This window comes from Loxodonta africana, unplaced genomic scaffold (genome assembly GCF_030014295.1).
Source record: "Loxodonta africana isolate mLoxAfr1 unplaced genomic scaffold, mLoxAfr1.hap2 scaffold_272, whole genome shotgun sequence".
In the NCBI taxonomy this organism is placed as follows: Eukaryota; Metazoa; Chordata; class Mammalia; order Proboscidea; family Elephantidae; genus Loxodonta; species Loxodonta africana.
The window spans coordinates 124,361-144,125 of record NW_026974995.1 but is presented as its reverse complement, the minus strand read 5'-3'; the positions used below and the strand labels follow the sequence as shown (position 1 = coordinate 144,125).

At 38.7% G+C, this 19,765-nt stretch overlaps 1 pseudogene; it reads right to left on the bottom strand.

Moving 5' to 3' along the window:
* Window positions 1-3,228: 3,228 nt before the first annotated feature.
* LOC100658265 (olfactory receptor 4C15-like) lies at window positions 3,229-4,266 on the bottom strand (annotated as a pseudogene).
* Window positions 4,267-19,765: the final 15,499 nt, after the last annotated feature.

Below are 19,765 nucleotides of genomic sequence, written 5' to 3'. Positions count from 1 at the left end.
GTTAAGAGCTACAGCTGCTGATCAAGAGGTTGGCAGTTTGAATCTACCAGGCTCTCCTTGGAAATTCTATGGGGCACTTCTTCCTTGTCCTATAGGGTCGCTATGGGCTGGAATTGACTGGACTGCAATGTTTTTTGTTTTGTTTTGTTTTTTTTGGTATAGAGTTTTCTAGACTATAATCTTGATGGAAGCGGACTGCCATATCTTCCTCCAGCACAGTATCTGGTGGGTTCCAACTGCTACCCTGTCAATTAGCAGGGAAGTGCTAAACACTGTGTTGCCAGGACTCCTTAACTGGGATCAGTGTCCTAAAAATAAACTTTATTATCAATTTAAATGGTTTCAGGAAGCTCCTGTACCTAATCTCTAAGACATTTTTTGTCTTCCCTCTATGAATGTTTTTCAAAGCATAGTGTGAATAGCAATGACTTTAATAGAAAATCTGATCCCTCTCTTCTAGTGTTTTCATTATTATAATCTAAGCATGTATAAAATTCAACTCTCTTTACTTTACATATAAGTTTACTGAGCTCCATCTCTGAAATGATGAGTGACCTGAGGGTGGAAATAGCATTTCCCAATCTCCACATTAGTGTTTTACAGTTGCATTACATTACCTTCTGTTTTACAAGGTCCATCCCCTATAAAGTTCTTGGCTAAGCCCGTTTTGATTTCTTTCCTCTTGAAGTTTTATCTGGTACACAACTTCCATTTTTCTGGAGAAGGATTCCAGAGAGAGGGAATAGTGAATTTATTTACCTTCCCTATGGCAAGAAAATAACTGGTCAATAAAAGAAACAGAAAGGGGCTACATGGACAGAGGAGTCAGTGAGGGATCAGCCAGGAGAGAGGAGTTCAGAGAGGTGGGAGGGTAACAAGATTACTGTTACTTATTATTTAACATTTGCGTTGTGTCGGCTTTTGCCCTGGGTTACATGGAGAGCTATTGCAGTAGAGTAGATTTATGATATGATCCAACTTATGAGTTTAAATGGTAACAGTAGCTGCCTTGCTCAGGGTAGGCTACTGAGGAAGGGAATGCAAAGATAAAAGCAGGGAGACTAGGTAAAATTCAATTGCAATAACCTAGGTGAAAGATGACGGTGGCTAGGAATTAGGTGACAACTTTAAAAATGATAAGAAGCCTTTGAATTTGGTAAATGCATTGGAGTTAAAGCCAACATGATTTCCTGGTAGAGTGAAAGTAGGGAGTTAGAAAACCAAATAGACCAAATGCACCATCAGTCAAGTTGGAGGATGACGTGAGTGGAGTCAGTTTGGGCATGGAAGGAGAACCAGGAATACAGCTTTGGGTTTGTTCAGTTTAAGAATTCTATTTGTCATTTAGATGGAAATATCATGAAGTAGTTGGATTTTCAGGTCTTCACCTCAAGAAAGAAGTCTGGTCTGAGATACTTATTTGGAAATCTTGGTCATGTAAAGAGAGTATGTGAAGGAAGGATAGATCAACTGAGTTAAATGCAAATAATGGATTTAAAAAAATGAGAAATGAGCAATTGCTGTTAGATTTAATGATGCAGAGGCCAAAGGTGACCTTGAGAAGAGGATTTTTAGAAAGCATTAGGTATTTATGTGTAAGTGAAGGGGGTTTAAAAAGAATGGAAGGAGAGAAACGGGAGATAAGCATTATTGTGTTTTGCTGCAAAAGAGGGAGAATGAAATGGGATATTAGATAATGAAGTGGAGTCAAGGAAAAAAAAAATTTTTTAAAGATGAGAAAGTTAATGAATTGCTTCTTTGCTAATGTAACTGATCCAGTAGAGAGGAAAACACAGATGAAATAAAAGACAGAAGAGATTCTTAGGCAAGTGTCCTTTGTAAGCAGTGAAGAGATGAGTTCCCATGCAAAAGAGAGTTTAGTTGCCTTAGGTAAGGGTCACAGATACTTCATTTATAGTAGCAGTTAAGAAGGCAGCATATAAGTGAATGGAGGCTGGAATAGTAGTGAATTTTTCAAATTCTAGTACAGAGGTAATCATATAATTTGCAAGCTAATATTAGTAACAGCAAGTCATTAGTAACAGCAAGTCCTTATAACAACATTAAGATCACTATTTCTTTCAGAAGTCAGAACATCAAAAAAAAAAAGGTTAGGGGTTGAGCTGTTAAATAATATGCTTAATACTAACGACTTTCATGTGAATTAATTTGGGGATTCCATAGAACAGATAAAGAATTTGTAATAGTACAGCAGAAATGTTCAAAACAGCTCATATATGTAATAGAAGATGCAGATTCTGAGCCTACTTTTTTTTAAAAAGTGACTTAAACAAGATAGAAATTTATTCCCCTCTTTCATAAAGGAAGCCCAAGGCAAGTTGTACGGGGATAGTTTATACAGCTAAACAACATCAGGGTTATAGGCTCCTCAGTCTTGCATATTCAGCAACCTTAATACACACTCTCATGGTCCAACATGGCTGCTTGAGTTCAAACCACAATTCAACATTCAAAGAATTACCATTTACGTTACAACTTTCATTTATATTTTACTGGCCAGAATTTAGTCATGCAGTCACAGCTAGCTACACGATGTGCTGGGAAATGCAGCCTTTTAGTTAGCAGTAATGAGTTTAAAAAAAAAAAAAAATGCTACCCAGTCGATTCTGACTCATAGTGACCCTATAGGACAGAGTAGAACTGCCTCGTTGGGTTTCCAGGATTGTGATCTTTATGAAAACCAACTGCCATACCTTTCTGCTATGGCGAAGATGGTGGGTTCAAATCATTGCCCTTTTGGTTAGCAGCCAAGTTTCTTAGCCACTGCACCAACAGGGCTCTTTAGCTGGGATCAGCATCCAAAATATAAACATTTTTTCAGCTGAAAGTGTTTCAGGAAGCTCCTGCTCCTAATCACTGAGGTATTTTTGTCTTCCCTCCATGAAACTTCTTCAAAGCATGGTGTGAATGGCAATAAGTTAAGTAGATAATTTGATTTCTCTTTTTAGTGATTTCCTTTGATTATTATATTCTAAATAAGAATAAAATTCAGCTCTCTTATGTTCACTTATAAGGATACTGAGCTGCCAACTCTCAGATGATGAGTAACCTAAGGGCAGAAGTAGCATTTCCGGACCTCCATTGTAGTGTTTTATGCTGCATTACATTCCTTTCTGTCTTACAAGGACATCTTCTGTAAAGTTCTTGGCTAAGTCTATTTTTCCCCCTCTTGAAGTTTTTTTTTTTTTTTTTTTTTTGTATTATGTTTTATTTTTCATCAGAAACCACCCCCAATCTGGTCCACAATTTCCTCATGGCATTTTTCACTTCCTTATTTCTAAAAGTGTAAATCACAGGATTGAGCAGGGGAGTTAGCATTGTGTAAAATATGGCCACCATCTTGTCGAAGGTGAAAGCAGATGGAGATCGTGCATACTCAAATATACAAGGGATGAAAAACAAAACCACGACAGCAATGTGAGATCAACAGGTGGAGAGAGCTTTCCACCGACCTTCAGAGCTATGAGTTCTCAGCAAGAGCAAGATGACACAATAGGAGATAAGCAACAATGAGAAGTTTATGATGCAGAAAAACCCACTATTGGCAACCACCAAAAGGCCAAGGATGTATCAGTACAGGCAAGCTCCAATAATGGATACAAATCACACATGAAGTGATCGAAGACATTGGGGCCACAGAAGGGCAGCTGGAAAGTAAAGACAATTTGTATCACAGAATGCAGGAAGCTCCCTGCCCAGGCTACCCCCATCAGAATGCCACAGAGCCTCCAGTTCATGATAGAGGGATAGTGCAAGGGCTTGCAAATGGCCACATAGCGGTCATAGGCCATTGCAGTGAGAACAATCATCTCCACTCCACCAAAGAATTGTTCAGCAAAGACCTCGGTCATGCAGCCCTCTAAGGAGATGGGTTTCCTCTCATAAAGGGAGTCCACAATCATCTTTGGGGCTATGACGGAGGAGAAGCATGCATCCAGGAAGGACAGGAAGCCTAGAAAGAAGTACATGGGGGAGCCCAGGAGTGCCGGGCTGCTGATGATGGTCACTACAATTTGTAAATTGCCCCCAATGGTTGCAATGTAGATAAACAAAAATAAAACAAATACTATTTTTTGAACGTTTGGATTCTGTGAAAGCCCCAAGAGGATGAACTCGGTAACAAAGCTTTGGTTTTGCGTCATTTCAGAGAAAAGATGAAACCTACCACAGTGACCAAGTAGAATCTGATATTATAAGAAAAGAAATTTTCCCCAAAGCAGCTTATAGTATTAGCACAGTCTTCAACGCATTGGGGCATCAGATGTCAAGTTATTTTAAGTGCTTCTGTTGTTGTTAAGAATACAAAATTAGAAATTTGTTGAAGATGGTAGTGAGACATCGGGCAAAATTGAGGTCAAATACTTTAAAATAGTCAGAGTTTCAGTTGGGAGGTGGAATATTCTATGTGGTAGGGATGACAAATAGTGTTTATCTTAGGTGCCAACTCCGATTAGTTCACAGTGGCTAATTAGAGTGAATTGATGTGAAGAATTCTGTCACACATCCAAGCTCTGAGGAAAGGAGGACTGTAATGTATTTCTTACACCTGTCATTGACCATGGCGTGGGAATCAGAATGACTTGCATGGGAAAAGTCTCTCTCACCAGGGAACTGCCTTACCTACGAAGAGAAGAGATAGCATGCAGTTTAAGAGGCACTTGGAAATCATGCCTACTCCCTCAAATGTTTCTTTAAAAGTCTGAGCTGAATGGGGCCTTCAAGATGAATGAATTCATTCCTTAAAAAAAAGAAAGGCCTATGAAAACATCTAGCTATATGCTTAGCAAATAATAAGTATACTTATTATATTAAGTGTTGGGGGTTTTTTTTCATCATTTTAAATGAAAACAGAAGGCAATAAAAATAATAATACCTACTTGAGAGTGTTGTGTTGATAACTAAGTGAAATAATGCAAGGAAAGCAATCGCTCAGTGTCTTATGTTTAGGATACAGTCCATGCGAGGTCTCATTATCTCTATGTTACTGGTAACAAACTCATGCTTTGAGAGGTTAAGTTAAAAAAAAATCAACAGAAGATGGATCTGGGATTTTCTTGCTCCAAAACCAGAGTTTCTGCCACTGGATCAATAAGAAAAGTGGTGAGAATGTTTCTTTTCAGGGAGAACTTCAGAGCAAGGATGCCCTTTCTACAGTCTCCACCCACCTCTCAAGATTAAAACCTTCAGATTCCTTTTTTTATGTATAAATGAGACACCTCAGTGAAAGAAATTACAAATGTTTTATAATCGGAAGGTAACGGCCCAACCATATACATACATATCATATACATATAAATGACAACAACCAGATAGATTAAGGAAAAAAAGCAACATATTGAATATAAACTAGTCTTGAAGCTTTATCAATTATTAACCAATTATTTATAGGATGTGGCCCAATATGATCAAGTACAATCCTCAAGGTCCATCTGATTCAAAATTATATAGCCTTGTTGTAAGACAGTTCATACATAGCTTATCTGATCATCTCACAGGACTATGAGGGCCAATTTTGAAAACATGAAAACGTTGCTTGTGATAAAGAACTGTTGCAAGTTGTGGTTATTGTTATCCCACTTAATAAGCCAGCTGCTTTACCCATTGAAAGCATTTCCATGAGTCAACGCGGTAATTACTTCAACTTTTGACTTCATTTCCCGTAGGCAGACAGGGCTTTGAAGAATGAGGATGTCTTTCCTTACACGTATAGCAGAAATTTATCAGTCAATTTACATAAACATGTTTGCTAATAAGATAAATAAAAGAACAGTGTAGCTTATTGTGAGAATTATTAATAAACTAACTTCGTTGAATGTAACGTAGAATTTAACAAATATACAATTGTGTGTATTAATGTCTTCTGTTTGCTTTCTTTAAAAACAACCATTTCCTCTTATTCTCAGGGTTTAGGGAATCCTAAATTGTGCTATCACTGTTAACCCCATGTCCAGCTACAAGCTTTCACTCAGAAAACAAGAGTATTAACTAAACCCAGTAAGGTCCTTGGGTCTGTCAGCAACCACTTATTAAAAATTAAAGAATATCAGTATGTGATCCAACAGTAGTCAGTTTAGCCTAGAACCAAAGCAAGAGAGACAATAAAGTTAAATGAATAAGAATATCAACTCCAGGCTCATACAGGCCTGGGTTCAAATCCAAGCTTTTCTATGTAGTTATTTGTCAAAGCACAAGTTATTGAAATCCTTGGTTCCCACGTCTGGAAAGTGAGTATAATAAGAATGCTTATTGATAGAATCAGATAACACATGAAAATGTTCGATAGGAGATAAAGCCCCAGACCATTGACACAGAAAATTGTCAACATTTTTATTAATTCCTGTTTTACAATGAACAGGACTGATAAGTACTTTTACTGATAAGCTCTTTGAGTCATTCTCTTATTAAGATAAGTATGTAAATTTTTATTTGGTCACAGTGTAGGTATGCTTATTTTTTAATGCATAGCACTTTAAATGCCTTTTATAATCCCTCAGTAGCTCTCAGACCCATAGGAGTCCACTTCTACTTCAGGCAGCTTCTTTATGCAAAGAAAATCTAATAAACTCTATATTGTTCTATACTAATCTATATTAATGATTAAATTATTCTTAAACATTCCACTTTTTTTTTTTTTTTTTTTTGGAATTCTAACAGCAATACACTTTTAGAATTAAAATGCTCATTAGATACAAACAAACCAGCCCTTTCTGGTTTCAGATAAAAGGATTTTCCAAAATTAGCATTAAAATGTTGACAGTGGAGAATACAATGTCTTCAAGGTTTACGATTTTAAGTTATTTAAAAGGCAATTGTCCTGAACTGGGCCCTAGAACAGGAAAAGGGCAGTAACGGAAGAACTAGGGAATTATGAATAAAGCCTGGAGTTTCATTAATAGTAATATTCCAATGTTCATTTCACAGATTTTACAAATGTGTTCAGGGTTACATAGGATGTAACCATTAGGGGGAGCTAGGTGAGGAGTATGCAAGAACTCCCTATGCCATCTGTGCAACTTCTCTGCAAATCTAAGGTTAGGCAAAATTAAAACTTTATTTAAAAATAATAATAATTGTTCTGTTTCTGCTACCAAAAAGACAGCCATCCCAGCTTCATCACTGACTAGCCATGTGCCCTTGAGCAATCCACACAGCCTCTGTGTTCTCTCCTATAAAGTAGGGACAGTAACACTTGTTCAAGCTGCCTCACTTACAAGAGTCCAATAAGACAGTTAATATGAAAATGACTGGCAAAGCACAGAGTTTTAAAAATGTGATATGGTGAGGTTGGTATTATTTTCAAGCAGTGACTACACACAGAAAGTGAGCTGGAAAACTGAATCGCCTTAAGAACAAATTATGTTTTTAAAATTTTGTTGTTGTTGTTAAAATTATACTAATTGCTAAAATTGCAATGAAACTGTTTCCATTCATATAATCCTTTTGGAAAACACTTTAGTAAATATTTCTGTCTCATAAACACATTTGTATATTGTATGCTGGTTACCCCAACTCTAAACAATTATTCTAAAAGTGAAATGAAGTGGAGGAAGTTTTATAACAAAAGGTGATGCAGTATCATTTATAAAACATAAAATTTTAGAAATGTCTAAAATGTTTAAAAACAGTAAGATGTCTATGTAAACCAGGCTACTTCAAATTAATATTGTGAATAAAATGCTAATTAAGAACATAAAGACACAGACGATGAAGTATTTTTACAATATGTTAAACGAAAAAAAACAAAAGAAAAATTGTAATACTCTTGCCCATTTGTATAGATATTTTAATATAATTTTAAAATCTAGAAGGGAACATATGAAAATGATAGAGATTTTTTTCTTTTCTAATTTGGGTTTTAATATGTATCTTTACATAATCATATGAATATTGAAAATTTTTATTTTTAACTAAGGTTAAACCCAAAATACCAAATTCACATCAAATAAACAGTTCAGAAAAAGGAGGTGGTATTTGGGGATAATTTTATTATTTATTCAATATAATTTGTTTTTACTGATGGAATTATCATACTAACATAATATGGGTTAGACTGTTAAACTGAAAACTTAAAATTGTCTTATAGCTGCTGCCATTGAGTCGATTCTGACTCATAGCAACCCTATAGAACAGAGTAGAACTGCCCTGTAGAGTTTCCAAGGAGCACCTGGTGCATTCGAACTGCCGACCTTTTAGTCAGCAGACGTAGCTCTTAATCACTGTGCCACCAGGGTTTCCAAAAATTATCATATAACTTTCCATAAATCGCCATACCATGAGGTCCAGGTTTACCCAGCCCTTATACTCACATTGGTGCCCTGTTGGTGCAGTGGTTAAGAGCTATGGCTGCTAACCAAAAGATCAGCAGTTTGAATCCATCACCTGTTCCTTGGAAACCCTATGGGGCAGTTCTTCTCCGTTCTACAGAGTCGCTATGAGTCAGAACCGATATGATGGCACCTAACAACAACAACAACATATGCACATTGATATCAATTTTAAATTCATGTCTCCATCTTAGGAAGCAGCTTATTCTGCGCATATTTCTCCTAGAAGAGTCCATGGTCTTTCCTTTCTTGATAGCCATACACTGTACCAAGCATTGCTTAGGTTTCTCTCAAGGCAAGGTGTGAACCGTGGACTCTGAGGCATCTCCTGGGGCTGTGACCTTGCAAGTTTACCTCCCCGCCCCCCCCCACTAGCCCCCTTCCTATTAGTGTTAATAGGAAACAGCAAAATTAATTATAATGCCAATCTTTCTGAAAACAATAGAAGCTTCTGTTTCGACCTTGAAGTGTATATAACATTCAAATACATATGCAAGAAATAGTAATGTCATTATAAGTAGTGTTTTTGTTACTGTCTTTCAAGCAATGAAGATATAAATGTATATTTTAGAATAATTTATATACATATATATGTGCCTAGCAGTCACACTGGCATATGTGTATGTATTTCTATATAAATATGGTTATTATAAATTAAAAGAATAAATTTAAATCCTTTTCTTAATTACTCTCCCAGTTAAGTTCCTTTGTCCACTGCGTTTTTGATCCAGGGTTATTATTAAGATCTACTTCAACAACACTTATATTTTATTGTCTACCTAAGCATATTCCCTTCTCTGACAACCTGTGAAACCTCTTCTCTTCACATTAGATGCTTTTCACTCCCTCAATGCTGTTCTCTAAACATCTCGTCTTATAATTTTCCTATTTCTGGAATTAAAAGATAATTCCCTGTTTCCACCTGTGTCTGTCCTGTCAGATGCCTGATCTTCTTTAGTCCTCTTAACAGCTTAGCTCATTTCAGGAAAGAGACACAGGTCACCCCAAATAGCACTACAGCAGTTCAGAGCTTCAGTCATTTAAACATTCTTGAACAATTCTGAGACAGAAACCTAACACTACTTATGGCATAAAACACACTTGTGAAAACTTCAAGTCAGAAGACTCTGCTCTGTGATTTGAGTAAATCTCTCTTTCTTACTCTTAGTGCCCTACCTTGTAAAATTTGTAGAAAAATTAAAGCCTATATTATTGGCACAGTTGTTAAAAGCTACTATGAGCTGTGGCTGCTAACCAAAAAAGGTCAGCAATTTGAATCCACCAGGTGCTCCTTGGAAACCCTATAGGGCAGTCCTACTCTGTCCCATAGGGTCAATATGTGTTGAAATTGACTTGACTGCAGTGGGTGTTTTCCTGGTTGCACAGCAGTTAAAGGATCAACTGCTAACCAAGCAACACTCCAGGTACCATGCTCCTGCAGCAGTATTCTTTATAGTCTCAGAAAATTCTGCTTTTCAATCTAAAACACCAAGCTAGGGAGCGTGTTTGGGGATAAATGATAAATAAGAATATATTCAGAAAGAATAAACTAAAATGCCATACAGAGAAAAAAAAAAGTTTTGAGAGAGCTAGGACAAAATATGTACCTGTAGCACTCCTAAGTTATTTGGATTTAACTTGAAGATGACAAGCTAAAAATAGATCTAATTTCTTAATACATTAATTAATTGGTACTTGTAACCCAGAAAAAGGTTTGTGTTACTTTACCCATCCTATTGCCTCCTAGTCGACTCTGACTCATAGTGACCCTATAGGACAGGATGGAACTGCCCCATAGAGTTTCCAAGGAGTGCCTGGTGGATTCGAACTGCCAACTTTTTGGTTAGCAGCTGTAGCACTTAACCACTATGCCACCAGGGTTTCCTGTATTACATTAGCTGCTATTTATTGAGCATTTATCATGCATCGCTTCATATATTTCCACAAACCTTGCTAACATCATTATTCCTTTTAAAGATGAGGTATCTAAGAATCAGAAAGATGTCACTAGCCCAAGTGTATGCTTCATTGATCAACCCACGTATTATACATGGTAGTCTGACTTCTACACTCACCCTGTTAAGCACTACATCACACATTGACAATCCCTCAGAAAATGCAAAAATGTGACTTATAAACCTCACCATGAACGAATCCCTTGAAAATTCTGTGATGGCAACCTCCTATTCTTTATCGAGAAAACTCCATTCAGTGGCTGGATAAAATATGAATATTGTTTCCAAATCTGACTTCTACACCTCAGAGAGAGAGAAAGAGTTTTACAGACACTCAAGGTGAACAATGTTCCCACTGCTTCTCCCGTGCTGCCTTCAGAAAGTTCTCAGGAAACAAAAACGAAGAAGCAAAAGATTCCTTCTTTAGTTCCAACTGGAATTTAAAGAGGTTTCCCTGAGAGGACATGAACCTGTAGAACTGCCTCTCATTTTCCCACAGGGTTTGAATATTTCCCATCATTATAATTCTCCAAGACACGGTTTTATGTGGTTGGATTTTTTAAGTGTTTGCAAAACTTTTATAGCCCTGAACAATTAGGTTATTTTTTTCTCCTTTTTTAAATGCTTCTGAGTTTCTCTTTGGAGATGCTTTCACTTCCCTTTATGTTCAGGAATTGAACACTATGTACGCTGGGATGGAAACACCTATGTTCTTACTAAATGCAAGAGCTGAGTTCTGGGACAAGGCACAGCATCAATCCATGAGCATGGCATGTGTTGTCTTGGGCAGGGGTAGCAATTAGTGCTTATTAAAGAATATAATATTTTGTAGATATGCAAAAACATATAGATTAATCCAAATATTATTTTTTCTTTCAATACTTGATCTCAATATCCCATGACTTTGAAGCTAACAGTCTAATTTCTGTCCTTGAGTGGTACAAATGGTGAATGCACTCAGCTACTAACCAAAAAGTTGGAAGATCAAGTCCAATTCCAGGTACTTCAGAAGAAAGACCTGACCAACTACTTCCAAAAAATCAGTTCCGGAAAACCCTATGGAGCACAGTTCTACTCTGACACATATGGGGTCCCCGAGAGTCAAAGCCAACTTGATAGCAACTGTGTCTGTTTTTGAAGATCTTTTCTCTTGTCATTTATTTGAAAAGAATGAATAACAGTAGTGTTTACTCGGATGGAATGTAGCATAACGACTGCACTTTGAGGGAAAACCTGGAGGTGGCCCATCAGGCCTCTTCAGAAAGGCTCCAAACAAAACATTAGTTGCTCCATACAATCTTTAAACACTTTACTTATTTATATTGCTAGTCACACCCCACAGAAGCTGTAAAATTGAAGTGATTCATCAGAAAAGTGAATGCCCAGAAGCACCTTCATGCCAATCATCTATGGGCTTAAAGAACAAATGTTGCTTTCTTTTTATTAAAAGTTTAGATGTTTGCCCTGATCAGAAGATTTAGTTAACATGGGCCACACTCCTTGTGATCCTAGGACAGAAATCCCCAGAAAACTGCCTGGCACATGGCATGGAGCCTGTGGAAAAATTGGCTGATCTCACTGGGTACCAGCAAGAGGGACACTCAGGGTAAAGGATGCCTTCCCCCACTCTCAAAAACCTCAGGGCAGAAGTAGCACCACTGTCAGGACATGGACAGATGAGAGCTGATAAGGGCCAACACACACTCGGCCCAATGCCAAAGAGCAAAAGTGGACCATTTTTATCCCAGAGCCTTGAACCTGTGCTGTGTAACCCAAAGCCAGGGTGTCAGCACCACTCTGGTAACCCAATGTAGTGCAATCTTGTGAAAAAAAATAAAGATCCAGCCTGCTGAAACCAATTATTTGCCAAACTACTCAAGTGGAACTATGGACCTAGCCACAAGACCAGGCATAACTTCATCTGGCCTGAATGAGAGCTTCTGAAATCTTCAGGCTGACCTCATGGATGGGATAAAAAAAAAAAAAAAAATGGGATAGAGTATAAATAAAAACAACAACAACAAAAAAACCTGTTGCCGTTGAGTATATTCCGACTCACAGCGACCTTACAGGACAGAGTAGAGCTGTCCCATAGAGCTTCCAAGGAGCGCCTGGTGGATTCGAACTGCCAACATTTTGGTTAGCCGCTGTAGCACTTAACCACTGTGCCACCAGGGTTTCTGGGGTATGAATAAGCAACGTGAAAAGGAGAAATAGGGAGGGACCCTTGCAGTCAGGTCCGAGATGGTGTGCCCCACCGGGAAGTCACCATGGACTTCCCAATACCAGGAGCTAGAGAACTTAGAATATTATGCAGAAGATACTCCAAAGTGTGGAAGCTAGGACAGGGTTCTGTTTTTCCAGGTCTAAAGATAGTGCTGTCTAAAATATTAGCTCTTCAAATCTATGAACATGAAATGAGAGTTTAAGCTTTCAGGACCTTCACTTGGTGATGTGGCACACTCCAAATGAGAAGAAATATCTGCAAACAACATCTATTAATAATCAGAACGTGGGCATCGTGCTTGGTAAAGTAGAGGGTCAGTGAAAAAGAGGAAGGCCCTCAACCAGATGGGTTGACACAGTGGCTGCAATAATGGGATCAAGCATAAGAATCATCACGAGAATGGTGTAGGACCAGGCAGTGTTTTGTTCTGTTGTACATAGGGTTGTTATGAGTGGGAACCAACTCAATGGCACCTAACAACAACAAGTGCCTTTCAATATTTTGCCCATAGAAGCCTTCAAAATTGCAGCTTGAGACTTGAAATTTTTCTTCATTTCTTTCAGCTTGAGCAACGCCAAGCGCTTTCTTCCCTTTTGGTTTTCTTTGAACATTTCATTATAATGCATTATTTGTCTTCTGCTTCCTTTTTTTTTTCCACTGTCTTTTTAACAACCTTTTCCTTTCTTCATGCATGATATCCTGGATGTTGTCCCACAACTCATCTGGTCTTCAGTCATTAGTATTTAATGTGTCAAGCCTATTCTTGAGACTGTCTCCAAATTCAGGTGAGATCAGAAACCCTGGTGGCATAGTGGTTAAGTGCTACGGCTGCTAACCAAAAGGTCGGCAGTTTGAATCTGCCAGGTGCTGCTTCTAAACTCTGCAGGACAGTTCTACTCTGTCCTATAGGGTCACTATGAGTCAGAATCGACTCAACGGCAGTGGTTTTTTTTATATATATACATATACTCCAGATTGCAGTTTAAGATGTGCTTGGAAATCATGCCTACTTCCCCAAATATTTCTTCATAAATATGAGGTGAAATAGGTCCTTAACATGAATTAATTCATTCCCTATAAAGCAATAAAGGCCTTTAGAAAAGTGTCTACCTGTATGCTTAGCAAACAATAAGTATACATTAAGTGTTCGGTTGATTTTTTTTTTTAATTTATTCTTTTAAAATGAAAACAGAAGCTTATAAAAATAATAATACCTACTTCAGAGTGTTGTGCTGATGACAAAGTAAAATAGTGCAAGGAAAGCAATTGTTCAGTGGCTAGTGCCCAGGATACAGTCCATGTTAGGTCTTATTATCCCTATCTTACTACTAGCAGACTTAGGCTTTGAAACGTTGAGTTCAAAAACATCAACAAAATGTGGGTCTGGGACTTTCCTGTTCCAAACCCCAGGTCCATGCCATCTGATCAATAAGGAAATGGGTGAGAATATTTCTTTTCTAAGGAGAACGTCACAGCAAGGATGGCCTTTCTACAGTTTCTACCCACCTCTTAAGGTTAAAACTTCTGATTTTTTGTTCATGTATAAATGAGACACATCAGGGAAAGAAACTACAAATGATGTGTAATCAGAAAGGAATGACCCCATATATGCATACACATACCCAATTTTTGACAACAACCGTATAGGTAAGGAATAGAAACAACATGTTGGATATAAGCCAGTCTTAAGGCTTTTTTAATTGTTAACCTATTATTTAGACAATGTGACCCAGTGTGATCCTGTGCAGCTCCTTGAGGTATATCAGTTTCAAAATTATATAACTTTATTGTAAAATAATTCATACATAGCTTTGCTGATCATCTCACAGGATTGTGATGAGGGCCAATTTTGAAACTGTGAAAATGTTGCTTATGATAAGGAACTGTTGCAAATTGTGGTTATTACTATCCCACTTAATAAGCCAGCTGCTTGACCCATTGAAAGCATTTCCATGAGTCAACCAGATAATTAATCCAACTTTTGACTTCATTTTCCATAAGTAGACACAGCATTGAAGGATGAGTGTGTCCTCACCTGTATCTGTAACAGAAATTAATCACTGAAATTGTTTACATAATAATGTTTGCTAAAGAGATGAATAAGAGAAAAGTAGGGCTTATTGTGAAAATTATCAATAAACTGACTTTGTTGAATGCAATTTAGAATCAACAAATAAAACTAACAAATATACAATTGTATAAATTAATACCTTCTGTTTGCTCACTTTAAAACAACTATTTTCTTATGTTCCCAGGGGCCTAAGCAATCCTAAATTGTGCCACCACTATTAACTTCATATCCAGCTACAAGCTGTCACCCAGGAAACAAGAGTATACAATACACTTAATAAGGTCCTTGGGCCTGTCAACAACCATTTGTTAAAAATAAAAGAATGGGATTTCCAGCCAACACGGCACCATAGACAGAAGCACCACGCCGTCCCTCCACAGCAAAGATCCGAAAAAGCTAAACAAAACGGAGGCAAACGTCAGTCCTGAAACCTGAAGTGTCAGATGAAGAGATAAAGAACTCAGCCAAGCACCAAATGAAATAAGAAATAGAATAGAGCGAGGACAGATGTGTGCGGAGAACCCCTACCAGCTAACACAGCACAGATTCACCATCTTGGACTCCTATCAGGGACCAGCAGACAGGGAGCACAGGAAAGCAGCCTCATGGAGCCCCCAGCAGGAGACAGAGCACCTGGTAACCAGCAATATACTCATTCCTGCCCCCATTCTCTCCCTGCTACTCTACCTCCATGCTTCCCGGCTGGCAGCTGTGGCTCAGCCAGCCAGGAAGTGCAGCATCCATGTCACTTGGATTTGCCCCACCCAAATCAGAGATGCGTGGGCAAGGAGTACAGGAAAGCAGCTTCACAAATTTCCCAGCAGGAGACAGAACACCTGGTAACCAGCGATGTAAGTTTTCCTAATTCCTACCCTTCTTCCACCCTCCTGGCCTTCTCTGCTTCCTGTCAGCTGTATTCTCTTGGCCTGGAGGCAACTGCTTCAGCCCTAGGCCACTTGAGTGCCATTTGTCTGTTGCGGATGCTACTTTTTCCATTTCTTTTGGTTTCTTCTCTGCCTCCCATTACCTCCCCCTGTTTTCTCGCAAGCAGCTGGCTCTGCGTGCCATCTTTGCTTCCTCTTGAAAGGCTTTGAAACAGTACTTGACTGGGGAACCACTCCCCCAACCCGCAGCACCATGCTGGTGGAATCCCCAAGGCTTTTGTTGTTGTCATTGTTGTTGTGCTTTGTTTTGCTTTGTCCTGTTTGTTTATTTGTTTTCTTTTTCTTTTTGCAGCTTGGAAGCCCCTTCTGCCTAGGCTGCACTGCACAGCTTAGGAGCTAGTCCCCCAATCTGCACTGCTGCATAGGTGGGATTCCTGGGGGCATTTCTTTTTTCCTTTTTCTCTTTTTTCCTTTCTATCTTTCTTCATTTCTCAGTTCTCATCTCTATATACTTACCTTCTTTTCCTGTCTCCTGAGTAACACCTGGTGCTGTGTAACATCTGCATCCCCCCAAGCCAGGCTATATGGTGAACCTGGGAGCCACTTTCCCAGTTTTTGCAGCCATGCCAGTGGGACCCTGGGGCTTTTCATTTCTTTCTTCCAAATCTTTATCTAGTTATTTTTTTCTTTTTCCCTTTTTTTTCATTTTGTTTTTGTCCATCTCTTAGTTTCTCATCTCTCCACTCTAACGGCAAGCTCCCTTAGCCCTCTTTTCTTATTTCTTTGCCTGTTTTTGGCTTCTATTTCTCTCTCCCATCTCTCCTCTTCCCCAAACCCATATTAGCTCCACACATCACAACCTCCCCCCTTCTTCCTGCCTACCAACATTGCGCACTGAACATCACACCCTTGAGCAGCACAGACATGGCCTACCACAACCTGACCAGCACTGATTCTGACCCACCCTGTGGGCCCTAGTATGTGACACAAACAACCCTTCCCAGCCCCTTCCCTTCAGCTGGACCTGCCTTGCTGCACCATAGCTGAGTGACTGACCCTACCCATTGGACAAGGAAGTAAAAAGTATCGTGACCACAGACAAGTAAACAACAAAGAATGCACAGCCCACCTGCTTAGACATAACAAAATAAAACAAAAAGCAGGATTAAAAAAACAGATCTACAATCAATAAATGAAAAAAATACCTACCGAATGTCCCAAAGACAGCATACAATTTCAAAACATATTAAAAAAAGGCATCTAAAAAAAAAAAACACCAGATTACTTTTCAGTAGAAGAAAAGACACTAGAACTACCTAATAAGGAATTTAAATCTCTAACATTCAGAGCTGTTGAAGAGTTAAAACAAAAAGCAGACAAAAATGAGGAAAAAATAGACAAATTCATGGAAAAGGCAGACAAATTCATGGAAAATACAGACAAAAAAATGGAAGAGTTCAGGAAAATAAAACAGGAAAAAAATTTCAAAATAAATTCACAGCAAGAAGTCATACAAAAACAACAGTTAGAAATCCAAAAGGTAAAAAACAAGATTTTAAAAATGGACAATGTCATAGAAGGGCTGAGGAACAGGTTTGAAATGATGGAAGACCGTATCAGCAAAATTGAAAACAATGCTTGGCTACAACTGTGTTTGAGGAAAAATCAAAAAACAATGAAGAAACTGAAAATTGTGTGGGATACAATCAAAAGCAAAAATTTGCAAGGGATCGGAGTTCCAGAACAGGGGAAAAAACGGAAAACACAGAAAAGATCATTGAAGAACTGCTAACAGAAAACTTCCCTAATAAGAAAGATAAAAAGCTGACCATCCAAGAAGCTCAACATACCCCATCTAGGATAGACCCCAAAAGAAAATCACCAAGGCATATCATAATCACACGCACAAAAACCAAAGACAAGGAAAAATCCTGAGAGCAGCTTGAGAAAAACAAAAGGTCACATACAAAGGAGAAACAATAAGACTAAACTCTGATTATTCAGCAGAAACCATGCAGGCAAGGAGACAATGGGATGACATAAATAGAACCTTGAAAGAAAAAGAATTGCCAACCAAGAATACTATACCTTGCAAAACTCTCATTCAAATATGATGATGAAATTAGAACGGTCCCAGATAAGCAGAAATTAAGGAAATATGTAAAAACCAAAACAAACTTACAGGAATTATTAAAGAGAGTCCTTCTGTCTGAGAACAAACAACATCAGGCCACAACCTGAATGTGGGATACAAGGTTGTACCAGCCAGATACCAAATTAGGAAATGAACTCTCAAGGAACATACAAAACCAAAAGAATTACAACAGGGAACAAGAGAGGTTAATTTGTAAATGACAACATCAGAACGATAAAAGAGGAATAAGCGGGATAGGTATAGAACTTTCTACTGGAGAGGAAGGCAAGCTGATACCAAGTAATAATAGACTGGTTCAAACCTATGGAGATAATGGTAAATTTCAAGGTAACAACAATGAAAGTTTTGAAGATCATTCAAAAATGGCTGCAGCAGTATATTGACAAGCCACTGCTAGAAATTCAGGCTGGTTTCAGAAGAGGACATGGAACCAGGGGTATCATTGCTGATGTTGGATGGATCCTGGCTGAAAGCAGAGAATACCAGAAGGATGTTTACCTGTGTTTTATTGACTATGCAAAGGCATTCAACTGTGTGGATCATAACAAACTATGGATAACACTGCGAAGAATGGGAATTCCAGAACAATTAATTGTGCTCATGAGGAACCTTAGTTGTTCAGACAGAACAAGGGGATACTGATTTGTTTAAAGTCAGGAAAGGTGTGCGTCAAGGCTGTATTCTTTCACCATACCTATTTAATTTGTATGATGAGCAAATAATCCAAGAAGCTGGACTACATGAAGAAGAGCGGGTCATCAGGATTGGAGGAAGACTCATTAACAACCTGTGTTATGCAGATGACATAACACTGCTTGCTGAAAATGAAGAGGACTTGAAGCACTTACTAATAAAGATCAAAGACCACAGCCTTCAGTATGGATTGCACCCCAACATAAAGAAAACAAAAACTCTCACAACTGGACCAATGAGCAACATCATGATAAATGGAGAAAAGATTGAAGTTGTCAAGGATTTCGTTTTACTTGGATCCACAATCAACAGCCATGGAAGCAGCAGTCAAGAAATCAAAAGACGCATTGCATTGGGCAAAAATCTGCTGCAAAGGACCTCTTCAAAGTGTTGAAGAGCAAAGACGTCACCTTGAAGACTAAGGTGTGCCTGACCCAAAACATGGTATTTTCAATCACTGCATATGCATGTGAAAGCTGGACAATGAACAAGGAAGATCGAAGGAGAATTGACGCCTTCGAATTGTGGTGTAGGCAAAGAATATTGAATATACCATGGACTGCAAAAAGGACAAACAAATCTGTCTTAGAAGTACAACCAGAATGCTCCTTAGAAGCACAGATGGCGAGACTGCATCTTACATACTTTGGACATGTTGTCAGGAGGCATCAGTCCCTGGAGAAGGACGTCATGCTTGGCAGAGTACAGGGGTCAGCAGAAAAGAGGAAGACCCTCAATGAGGTGGATTGACACAGTGGCTGCAACAATGGGCTCAAGCATAACAATGATTGTAAGGATGGCTCCGGACCAGGCAGTGTTTCCTTCTGTTGTTCATGGGGTCGCTACGAGTCGGAACCGACTCGATGGCACCTAACAACAACAACAAGGGTAGTGCTGTCTAAAATATCAATTTCTTTAAATTTATGCACATAAAGTGCATAAATTAAGCCATTTGGAGAGTTGGGGAAGGAAACGTGCTCCACACAAAGGGAACGTACAGCCTATGAATGTACAGGCCCTATGGCAAAAGTGTACCTCATCGGTAAGTGGAACAGAAAGGGACCACATGGACTGGAGAATCTGTGAGGGTCAGCCACGAGAGAGGAGTTTAGAGAGGCAGGAGGGTAACAAGATTACTGCTGCCTGATCTTTAGCAAATGTAAAGTTTTAACTTTTACCCTGAGAGACATGGAGTGCCATCGTGGTAGAGTCATGATATGACCTTACTTATTATGGGTTTAAAGGTACAGTGGTTAAGAGTCTGGCTGCTAACCAGAAGGCCGGCAGTTCAAATCCACCAGCCACTCCTTGGAAACCCTACGGAGCAGTTCTACTCTGTCCTATAGGGACGTTATAAGCTGGAATCAACTCGATGGCAATGGTTTTGGTTTTGGTTCCAGTTGCTGTGCTGAGGATAGACTACTGGAGTAGAGTA